The sequence below is a fragment of the Buteo buteo genome, chromosome 29, assembly GCF_964188355.1.
Source record: "Buteo buteo chromosome 29, bButBut1.hap1.1, whole genome shotgun sequence".
NCBI lineage: Eukaryota > Metazoa > Chordata > Aves > Accipitriformes > Accipitridae > Buteo > Buteo buteo.
In genome coordinates this window covers 5,851,098-5,863,428 of record NC_134199.1, presented here as the reverse complement: position 1 = coordinate 5,863,428, position 12,331 = coordinate 5,851,098, and the positions used below count along the sequence as shown (strand labels likewise).

General features: G+C 40.2%; 1 non-coding gene across 1 annotated transcript; it reads right to left on the bottom strand.

Annotated features, from left to right (window-relative positions):
- Window positions 1-9,823: 9,823 nt before the first annotated feature.
- Window positions 9,824-9,896, bottom strand: TRNAK-CUU (transfer RNA lysine (anticodon CUU)). Its single transcript has one exon. It is a non-coding gene; the product is annotated as a tRNA-Lys (tRNA).
- Window positions 9,897-12,331: the final 2,435 nt, after the last annotated feature.

The window sequence follows — 12,331 nt, the reverse complement described above, 5'->3', positions numbered from 1 at the left end:
TCACTGATGTATTTCCTGTCCATCACAGATAGATTTTCTATTTCGCTGGTGTAAAACTGATTACAAATGATGGGCCTCTGACATCTATATATCTGTTATAAAGAAAGACAGGCAACCTCTCATACGTGCATTGCAAATGTTGCTATTATAATTCCTTACACATTAATACAGACAGGGATACATGTGAAGTTAACAATAAAAGAAAATATAATCCCAGTGAGTGCAGTGAGCATTCCTGACAAATCACATGTTGCTCTTAGAACGCCAAAAGGCTTCTAATCAATATTCATAAAAATGCCTCCTTTTCCTCTTGAAGATACACCTTTAAATAATCCAGCCACAGAGCCTACAAATCAATTCAGTCTTCTACCAGTTAGACAAATAGCAAACTTGAATTACTTTGTTCTTCATCTTCCCACCCATCTACTTCATTTTGGTTTTCCTTTGTGTCTTACGAGAAAACAAAACCCCCCAAAACAACAAAACAAACAAACAAAAAACCACACACACACAAAAAAGCACTTAACCTATTTTTACTGAGCTTTTATCCAAACTCAAAATAACCATTTTTTTGGGCTGACTCTTTGCTTAAGCTGGTGATAAGCTGAAAAGTGCAATTAGAATGCAATCAGGTCTGAAAACAATACATGATGATCAGAGGATTAAGAAACTAAACTCTCCCAGCTTATCCAAAAGACGGTTAAAGGTTGAGCTGATGACAGTTTGCAATTTTCTGTGGAAGATATTTACATTGGCAGCTCTTACTCTAGCACAGAGGGGCACAATGAGTTTTGTTGTTCACAAGTTAAAATGGGACAAATTCAGAGGAGCAAAAGGACATGTATTTTTTACCTACCAACAACAAGCACAGACTACTTAAGCATGTGGAAGTTTCTCTATCATTTGATGTTTTAAAATCAAGTCCGGATATCTTTCTAGAAAATATGCCATCACTTCATGCGAAGCCGCAGGCTTGCCCCAGCAGTGATTGTGTTGGGCTCTTTGACCAAGCCACATCAGAGCTCCAACTAGAGAGAGGTTCAATGGTTCACCCTGGTCTTAAATTCATTATTCTAAGAGTTCATGTGAGGATACGGAAGTTTAATGAAACAGCCTCTGAGAGGCTCTAAGACCCTATGAAGGGAAAATTTGTTTTATTTTATCCTAAAACTATTTTTTACATTTTATCATACTGAATGTTGGACTTGTGTTTAGACTATGATAAGCTCTGAGCAATGGTCATCAGAAGACAGCTCATAGCAGAAATGATGCTAAAGTCTCCAGTATCACGAGAAGCTAAAAGATAACATTAATTTAAATGAGAGGCAAGCTTCAAATCACAAGCAATATTAAAGAGGAAATAGACTTAAAAAAAAAGTAATTTCAAACTTTGGCATGTCTGGAAATATTTTCATATTTCCTGGATCCTTAAAGGTGCATAGCTCTTAAAATACACTCATTGGCTAAAAGGGTGACGTGCTTAGGATCAGCTGTAAGTGCAGAAAGAAGCAACTTTGAAATTGTCAGCTTGAGGTCAAAGCAGTTTGATTAAAGAGTGCAATTATTATTTCCTCTTATCCTGCAAACAACAGAATTTACCAGAGCACTTTGTCATCAACACATGTACTACAAACAATAGGAAATGAATCTATCTATCCATCACTGATAAACAGATGTAGTGGAGATATTTTTTGTCTTGCTTGTAATTACAATGCTCAGAGCACCCTCCCCATTCGCACATGCCATTATTCCATTTGCCTCACTGAATTCTGTGCTTTGCTTGGAAATTAAATCAGGTCTTGAATTTGAAACCAGGACAATATTGAATCCCAAATCTATCAAAAAGTGCTGTCTCCTTAACTGAGCAAAAATTTCCATTTTCCCCTCAAACTATTAATATTAAGATACAATCACAAGAAGAAAAAAAAAGCTGAGCTGAGCTTTAGAATATATCTCTTCGCTGAATAAGTGACAAAAAGTTAAAAGCAGTAATTTAGGAAACTTAAATGTGACAGTGTGTGATAGATGTGAGTTGGCAAGGCAAGAAAATGAGAAACATTAAAATCATATATTAGAATAGATCAAGCTCCACATACCAGTTTATGTCAGCAAATTTCTTTTGATATGTCAAGTCCCTATAGGGCTAGAATTCAAGTATACTTTGAAGATGTATTCTAAAAGGAATATGTTTATGTTTAGAAACTTAATAAGGTCATGTGAGTATGAAAACCAAAGAAAAATAAAATTGAATGCAATATTGTTAAGTTCACTGCAAGGTTTCTCACTGTGCAGCATTTCTAATGTTTTTCATGTTCTTCAGAACATTGCAGATTCTTTTACTGATATACTCTTCTGCTTTCCCAGGTACCAAGCAGAATGATGTAAAAGGCCATATGGGATTTTATCCCTAGCCATTGCCTATCAAAAATTATACCAAGTCAGTGAATTGCAGCTTGGTCAAAGGACATCAAGCAAATTGAATTCAGGCATGCACCAGCTCCCACAGGATGCTGTCAAAGGCTTTGTCACTACTAGCAGGGGAACAAAAGCCATGTTCTAGTCAACACTGAGCCAGACATGCACAGGGAAGCTGAATCCCTTTCCCTAGCTAGAATCCATAATATCACTGAACAGAAGGTCACTTGGTTATAAATAAATAGATTTGTACATTGAATCCTTGCCACCACTCCATTTTAAATACCACAGTGTGGACTAGCAATTAGATGTAATAGCAATAATTCTGCATCTGAGATGCTATCATTAAAATAAGAACAAGGACTGTTTGCATATTTTCATACAGCAACATTGCTATGGGGGTTGCCATCTTGGTACTAGTCATGCAGGCAAAATGAAAGGAGGGGTGTCGTATGATCAGAAATTTGGTAGTGCCAAGTCCAAAAAAGAAAAGAAGGGTAAAGTGCTGTCAGTCATACCCAGCCCAGTTTCTCCACCACCATCACAGAAGAGATACAAAGCTAGTGTTTCAGCCAAAAAGAAATTCCTCTGCCAGTAGGGAGAGCCTCCAGAAGTTGTTTGCTCAGTACAAATACTATTTACACTACCTATGCTGTGTACCACTGCCATTTTAAAGTATGTCCAAGATGTATAAGAAGTGGACAAACAGGTAAGTGACATACAGTGAGGTGAGATGATGAGTCCTCCAATACATCATGGGAGTTTGGCAGCTGGATCAGGAGAACTCAGTTTTATTGACCCCTAGTGAGGTACTTGCATTTTGGATGGTTCTGGAGGGTATTGGGTATCCCAGGAAACAGTATAACACTGGCCAAAATCCTCATCCAGTCCTAGTGTGGTGCATATCAGATACAAGGGGTGCAGGTGTTCCCAAACGAAAGGCTGTGCCTCTGTGCCACACAATGGCACTGGCAGCAATTTTAACACAACAGTTCAGTCTTTTGCATCTTTTAACTGTGGAACACCATCAGGTGTGATAACGTGCTTGCATTCACAGAAAGATTATCAGATTCCCTGTCTTCTTTTTCCCTTTAAATGAATGGCTTAATACACATGTTTGCACTATGCATCCTGGTGGACAAATAAACCACCTGCTGGTATATGAGCAGGTTTATAGTTTACATGTACATGCAGAAACTAAGTGATCATGTGAAATGGCTTTCTTCCTTCTAACTGTGAATGGATCTATATAAAGCCATTTGAACGACTGATGTTTGACAGCATTATAGAAAGGCACAAATGCTTAAATGATTCTGAATCAAAGGTGAGCCAAAGGTAAATAGCATCTAGAATGACAGGGTGGACCATATACTCCCTCAGCAGCCACCCAGACCCAGCTGCAGCTCCAAAACCATCAACACAAGTGCCTGTGGACTCTGCCAGGAAGCCAGATGCCATTTTCTGGAAAACTGTGTTCTACAGCTTGGCATCTGGTAATTGTGATGACCAGCCAGTAACTATGAAGGGAGGGAAATATATTTTCTTCAGTAAACGGTACTTCAGTGAACAATAAGCAACTGATCCCCCCCATTTAAAAATGCCACTCTAAAAAAAAGAGACATAAAAAGGCAGGAGGAGAAAAAAGAAAAAAAAAAAAAAAAACCAAACCAAAACCCCAACCAACCCACAGAGCCTTTATTAACACACACACAAAGAAATATCTCCCTGCACTAAGAATGTGATAAACCCAAGCTTCCATTTATGAGCTCTCATAAATGATACATTTTTAGGAAGGTTTTACTCAAGCATCTGTAGAATTCGTTCAGTTCTTTGTTTTCATCCAAACAGTCTACTGGCAGTAGGAGGGAAGGTTATGAGACAGTTCAGCTTACCACTTTCATGGACCATCACGTCTTCCTGCCAACCCCTCCCCAGCTTTGATCTAAAAATGTTTCATTCAGCAGACCACTAGGAAGCCTTCCAAATTCCACTGTTGGATAACAACCAACCCTCTCTCATCTGCTGCATGTTGAAACCTCACACAATTCAGGAGACCAGGAGTTTTCTGTGGCATGGCTGGAAATCAGACAACCCTATGCAAAATGCAAAAGCGGGGGGGGATTCTCTTCTGCAAGAATTTCACCAACTAAAAAATTAGCCTGTTTTCAAGTCTGAAATCAAACCTACAGTTACTGATAATCCTTTACTTCAAATGAAGTGTTCCTCAGTGTATTCTACCACCACAGACTCACAGCAAGCCTTCATCCATCACAGATAAATTATAAAAATTAGGTGATCATAAAATTTTTCTACCAACTCCATTAACAGTGAACTTCAGATTTGCTTATAATAAATTTCAACTGCAACCACAATATTCAAGCTTAGGTTAAAAAAATAAATCTTACTACACTCTCTCTGGGAATACACTCCCCCTAAGCAGTAAAAAACCTGAACAATCAACAGTTATTTTCTCATGTTTAATCAATAATATTTCTGTGAATTTTAAGAGCTAAATTGTAGCTCTGGCATCAGCATTGTACAACATCAAAATCTGCTTTGCCTCAGGAGCAGTCTATCAACTGGACTGTGAATCAGTGTCATAATTTTATTTCCAGTGTCGTTCTAAGTAGTAGAAAAGCAACCTAAGCCAGCTCTACTTCTGATGCATGCTGTTTCTCAGATCACCCTCATTTCATAAAGCACCTGCATTGAAGAGGAATTCAGGGTCAAGCCTCTCCCCATCTGTGTAGGAAGGACACTGGTTTCTACTCAAACTTCCGAGTCCTGGAAAGCAAATGGCTGCACCGCCTCTCTTGCCTTTATGTATCACAAAATTTCTCAATACGAGAATGTAAATCATCTTCCTTTATCATCTTTTCTTTCATCATCATAGAACGGGTTGGGTTGTAGGGGCCCTTAAATATCACCTAGTTCCAACCCCCCTGCCATGGGCAGGGACACCTTCCTCTAGACCAAGTTGCTCAAAGCCCCATCCAACCTGGCCTTGAACACTGCCAGGGATGGGGCATCCACCACCTCTCTGGGCAACCTGTTCCAGTGCCTCACCACCCTCACAGTGAAGAACTTCCTTACATCTAATCTAAATCTACCTTCTTCCAGCTTAAAGCCATTACCCCTTGTCCTATCACGACATGTCCTGATAAAAAGTCCCTCTCCAGCTTTCTTGTAGGCCCCCTTTAGGTACTGGAATGACACAGAGGACATTTTAAATCTAGGTTCAAAGCCTTCTAAAAAGTCTTGTTGATCTCTTCAGGCTTTGAATCAAGTAAGGACATTTCCAATTATAAATATTTTTGTCTAAAGTCTTTTAAATAAAAGCATAGATTACCAAGACCAGCCCTTCATAAATTTATTAGAGTAGAATTTGAATCATGTTGTTCTTAATTTGAAAAAAATGTGTGTGAATTCTTTTCTGATCTTTCTGCATAGAGTAGCTTGCTGTACTCATGTTCAGAAAGAAATCTATATGTCACTACTGTAACATATAAAAAATTTAAAAGACACAGATATCCTGTAAACTGGGAGTAGTAGATCATGTTATTTCTTATATAGCCAGAGCCAAATTGCACCCTGTGAAATAGTTAAACTTATTGAAACTTATCAGATTGCAAAACAAGTGTATTTCTATACCTAGGGTTTCACAGAAACAACAACTAGCACCGCATTAGAGGCTTTTATACACACATGCATACAGAGATACAGAATACCAAATGCTATCATTTATGCCATCAGCAACCAGATATGCACAGGTTTTACAATGTGAAGCCTAACACAGAATACCAAGTTTAATTCAAAGCTCTTTTGTTGCTCAGTTATTGAGAAATGAAGTTGAATTTAAGCATTCATCTCACTCCAAATGTAGAAGTTCTAGTTCTGTCATTTGTGAAGAAGTCACCTAACAAGGGATAAAAGATTATTGGCAGGAAAAGACAACTGCAGTACATTAAAAGCAGATTAAGGTTGTAAGAAAAAAAAAAACAACAAACAAACAGTGGCAGGAAGGAAATTCACAGTTAAGGGGAAAAGGCTCCATATGTCTTCTAACACCAAGATACAATTGGGGGCACTGAGGAAGTCATTAAGGAGATACCCCATTGTGTGCTGGAATTACAAGACATATGGTGCATTTTCCCTAAACTGTGGATTTTCTTTATTATCTACCATCAGCATACAATTCTAATGTTTTTAAAAAACAATTTTTAAAGAGGGAAAGCAATAACCTACAGTTACATTAGAAGATGTTTTCTTGTGCAAGAAGTATTATATTGCCTGCCTGTGTCCTTCATACAGACCAAGCACATGAAAACTTCGTAATACCCATGGATCACATATACTAGAAGAGCTCAAGCCACACTGCCAAAAAATGAAATAGCAGTAACAAGTAAGTTTACTCTATTCCATGATTCACATCAAAATTGGGGATAAATTCCAATGTTTAAGGAGGCTATGGAAGTAAAAATCCCTGGTGGTGAAACTGTCATTGCCCATCTGGTTTACAGTAGCAGTTGGTGACATATCCTAATTGAAAGGAAACCATAGCTTACAGTAGCATTCATATTGGTCACCTAAGAACCTGATAACTCTATAAAAACTTCTAGAGACATCCAGTGCCCTCAAATGCTAATATTATCACTTAAAAAAAAAAGTTAACTGTGCCCTGGAAAGGCATTTTTATTAAATAAACATCTAGTCTTTTAGACTGCGTTGGAAGAATCTAACTCAAGCAACGCTAGCATGACTGAGAAAGTTTTGCACTATGGCACCAATCCTCTAAGGTGATACCTCTCATTAAGCAAACATGTGCAATGGTAAAACAGATGTTCAGCCACAATCCGATGACACCTCTGAATTCAGTGTTTCACATGATGATACCACAAATCACAACAAGATTATACTGTGATGATACCTGGGATGAACATGCTCACTTGGCCCACCCATGACAAATGGCCTGGTTAGCAACACTTCATAAAATAAGAACATGAGAAAAAGAATAAGATAGGAATAATCCCTATATTTGTAGATCTAATGTACAAAACTGTCATGAAACCAGTGAATAATAGTTTCCCTGCACAATACAAAATTTGGTTCATAATTAAGATTATTTGAAGCTCAACTTTGGGGGAGGGGGTAGGGAGTGGGTAGGCGGGCAGAATGAGCATTTTTCTAGGCATCCATAAATAGAACAATAAAATCAGAATCATTTAGGTTGGAAAAGACCTTCAAGATCATCGAGTCCAACCATCATCCATGCCCACTAAACCATGTTCTGGAGTACCCCGTCTACGCGCTTTTTGAATACCTCCAGGGATGGTGACTCCACCACTTCCCTGGACAGCCTATTCCAATGTCTGGCAACCCTCTCAAGTAAAGAAATTTTTCCTAATATCTAACCTAAATCTCCCTTGCTGCAACTTGAGGCCATTTCCTCTCATCCTATCTCCAGCCAGCTGACAGAAGAGACCAACACCCACCTCACTACACCCTCCTTTCAGGTAGTTGAGGAGAGCGATCAGGTCTCCCCTCAGCCTCCTCTTCTCCAGACTAAACAGCCCCAGTTCCCTCAGCCGCTCCTCATCAGACTTGTGCTCCAGGCCCCTCACGAGCTCGGTTGCCCTTCTCTGGACACGCTCCAGCACCTCCAGGTCTTTCCTGTAGTGAGGGGCCCAAAACTGAACACAGGACTCGAGGAGCAGCCTCACCAGTGCCCAGTACAGGGGAACAACCACCTCCCTGCTCCTGCTGGCCACACTATTTCTGATACAGGCCAGGATGCTGTTGGCCTTCTTGGCCACCTGGGCACACTGCTGGCTCATATTCAGCCTTCTGTCAACCAGCACCCCCAGGTCTTTCTCTGCCAGGCAGCTTCCCCAAGCCTGTAGCGCTGCATGGGGTTGTTGTGACCCAACTGCAGGACCCGGCAGTTGGCCTTGTTGAACTTCATACGATTGGCCTCAGCCCATCGATCCAGCCTGTCCAGATCTCTCTGTAGAGCCTCCCTACCCTCGAGCAGATCGACCCTGCCTCCCAACTTGGTGTCATCTGCAAACTTGCTGAGGGTGCACTCGATCCCCTCATCCAAATCATCGATAAAGATATTAAACAGAACGGGACCTAACACCGAACCCTGGGGAACACCACTTGTGACCTGCTGCCAATTGGATTTCATCCCATTCACCACAACCCTCTGGGCTCGTCCATCCAGCCAGTTTTTCACCCAGCGAAGAGTACACTTATCCAAGCCACGAGCCACCAGCTTCTCAAGCAGTATGCCGTGAGAGACAGTGTCAAAGGCCTTACTGAAGTCCAGGTAGACAACATCCACAGCCTTCCCCTCATCCACTAGGCGGGTCACCTGGTCATAGAAGAAGATCAGGTTGGTCAAGCAGGACCTGCCTTTCACAAACCCATGCTGACTGGGCCCAATCCCCTGCTTCTCCTGGACTTGCCATCTCCGTGCTCTCAAGACAAACCATTCCATAGTCTTCCCCAGTACCAAGGTCAGGCTGACAGGCCTGTAGTTCCCCAGATCCTCCCTCTGACCCTTCTTGTAAATGGAAGTCACATTGGCAAGCCTCCAGTCCTCTGGGACCTCCCCTGTTGACCAGGATCGCTGATAGATGGTGGAGAGTGGCTTGGCAAGCTCCTCTGCCAGCTCCCTCAGTACTCCTGGATGGATCCCATCTGGTCCTATAGACTTGTGAGTGTCCAGATGGAGTAATAGGTCACTAACTATTTCCTCCTGGATTAAGGGGAGTATATTCTGCTCTTCATCCTCACCTTCCAGCTCAGGGGGCAGAGTACCCTGAGGATAACTGGTCTACCTATTAAAGACTGAAACAAAGAAGGCATTAAGTACCTCAGCCTTTTCCTCATCTCTGGTGGCTACGTTCCCTTCTGTATCCCTTAAAGGATAGATATTCTCCCTGGGATTCTTTTTACTGTTAATTTGTAAAAACATTTTTTATTGTCCCTTACAATAGTGGCCAGATTTAGTTCTAGCTGAGCTTTTGCCTTTCTAATTTTCTCTCTGTATGATCTAACAAGATCCCTGTACTCCTCCCAAGTTGCCTGCCCTTTCTTCCAAATATGATAAACTCTCCTTTTTTAATTGAGTCCTAGCAAAGCTCCCTGTTCAGCCAGGCCGGTCGTTTTCTTCAGTGATTCGACTTGCGGCACATGAGAATAGCCTGGTCCTGAGCCATTAAGATTTCCTTCTTAAAGAGTGTCCATCCACCCTGGACCCTTTTGCCCTTCAGGACCATCTCCCAAGGGACTCTCTCAACCAGTGCCTTAAAGAGGCCAAAGTTTGCCCTCCAGAAGCCCATAGTGGTGGTTTTGGTGACCACCTTCCTTGCCTCACCAAGAATTGAGAATTCTGAAAGGAAAACACCCAACGTGGGGCTCGAATCCACGACCCTGGGATTAAGAGTCCCATGCTCTACCAACCGAGCTAGCCAGGCACATAGACATAGAGACTCATCTTTTCAACCAAGATTACCTGATTCTGCGATGTCCCATAGAACAGGCTTTTGAAGCTAGTCCATTGAAATAAATATAAAGACTCCCCCCGAATTCAGTGGGCTTTTGTCCAGGCCAATACTGAAGATAGCTAACTGGCACCTCACTGACAAGTTCAGAAGTATTGCATTTGATGAGAGTGCACTTGACAAATACTATGGGGTTATGCACTCTGCTATACACAGTCGATAACATATCTTTCTTTTACTGCAATGGCAAACTCCAATAAACAATTCTGTATGACATTAAACATCTTAGTCTTACTTACTTCATAGGTGAATTTATGACTGGGTCCAGAACAATCATCAGTAAATAGAATATACTTCATACCATCATATCTTTTATAGTATGAATCCTTTTTAAGCATTTATTTTCTACTCATTTTGGCAAAATCTAGTTTCATATATTCCACTAATATTGCATTAATAATCTTTTAGTTCCATTTAATTTTTTAGCAAATTAACATAATGAACTACACTTGAAAACTACTCACAATTTCATTAAGATATTTATTTCAATTTGGTAAAATGAATCCATAATAAGTCTACAAAAAAATCTATTAGCAAAGCTGCTGTATTTCCTGGCATGTTTTCATTACTGCTAATAATCTTGCTGAAGTCAATGGTTCAACTTAAGAACTGTGAATCGCTCTGTAAGGATCCATCCCAACTATGAAATACAGTATTACAGACTGTAAAACAGGCATACTGTAATCTGTGGCACAGGGGCCTTCAAATATTGGTGAGGCCTCCCACATGGCACGTCAGACCTTTCTAAGGTCATCACACTACCAGAATAACTTTAGTCCCTCAATAGAGAGGCCAAAATGCTGATTAAACTATTTTTTTTCCTCTATGACTAATGCCAAGTTGGGTCCTAGAAAGGCACTGCTGATATAAGCAGAATGACCATGTTTTAACTGAATTTGACCTAAATTTCTTCCATGCCTTTGAAAAACTGTCTCCATGGGCAAGTTTTTCCTCTTTGAGATATGTGTGGGAATACTCTCTGACCAGGTTCTTTTAAGATATTCCACACGTGGAAGGTGTAATGTTTAATATGAAGTTCACTTATTTGAAGAAACTTGATGTTACACAGGACTTCCAATTTAGCATAGTGTTACAAAATATACTGAAAACACAATACGAACATTAGCTATGTTTAGAAAGATACAGCAATTGCAATACACAGTTCAATCACAACACCAGTGCTACCAGTCTCTGTAACATACTCACTACCATGATGTGGCTCCAGTTGCTGGGAAAAAATATGTGGGTTGAAGCCAGATCAAAATTCTCTTGCTAGTTGCTGAGGTTTTATACTCCATATTGGGCTGAACCACTTATTCACTCTCTCCATGTTGGTCTGGCTAACTCAGGGAGCAACATTTACACCACCTGTTTCCACTCAACTGTTGACAGCTGTTTATCTAAGAAAAAAAAAAGGCACCCTTCTCTACAGCAGCTGTGGGTCAATCACACCCTGCATTATTCTCTGAGCTTCACGGGCAGAGCACATTTGCTCATCCCCACTGAGCCTTCTTCTGTTGCAGGGGTTTAGACAATGTCAACATTCACCTTCTAAGGGTTTAGTCAGTCACAGGCACTAAATACAAGTTACTTTTAACTGCTTATTCAGGCTTACCAAAAGTTACTCTAAGGTGACCTGAGAAGGTGGTTGAAGTTTTTGGTTATCTTCTCTCCGGAGGTTAAAGAACTCCTAAACCCCCTTTTTAGCATTGAATGTAGGCACACATGCACACCTTAATTCAGAAATGTCAAGTGCATTATACACTTTCTCATGCTACTGCTGAGGACACCTTGGAGATCTCAGAAAAAAAGATTTTTCTCAAGCTTTACCAAATATTAAAATGGCCTGCTTCCTCCAAAGTGACTCTATACCATCTCATTTTAAAAAGTTGATAGAAAAAAAAAATCAAAGGTTTTGATTTTTTAAACTTATTGCAAAATATCTTCCTCACAAACTGAATCACGAGATTCAGTTTTCAGTTACTGAGATCTTGCAGTCCTACCTATTCTTTAAATGTAACTATTTTCAAGGATAAATGCACTAAGGCATTATAATTCATAAACAAAACAGAAATAAAAAAAAACTTTCCAAATAGATCTTGGATCTTCAATATTATGAGGGAACAAAAGAAATCAACACTTCCCCTTCTCTCTCCTTGTGAACACACACATCTCTCTTCCCAAGATAAGCCTGAATAAAAATTACTGTTCTGAAAACCCCTGCAACTTTGTTGGAGTTTTGACTTGGATTCACACATTTGTGAAGTCATCAGACTCTTGGAAACACTGCATATAATTAGCTGGATTTTAAGCAGCTTAAACTCCACACCCACAGAATATTTCTCAGT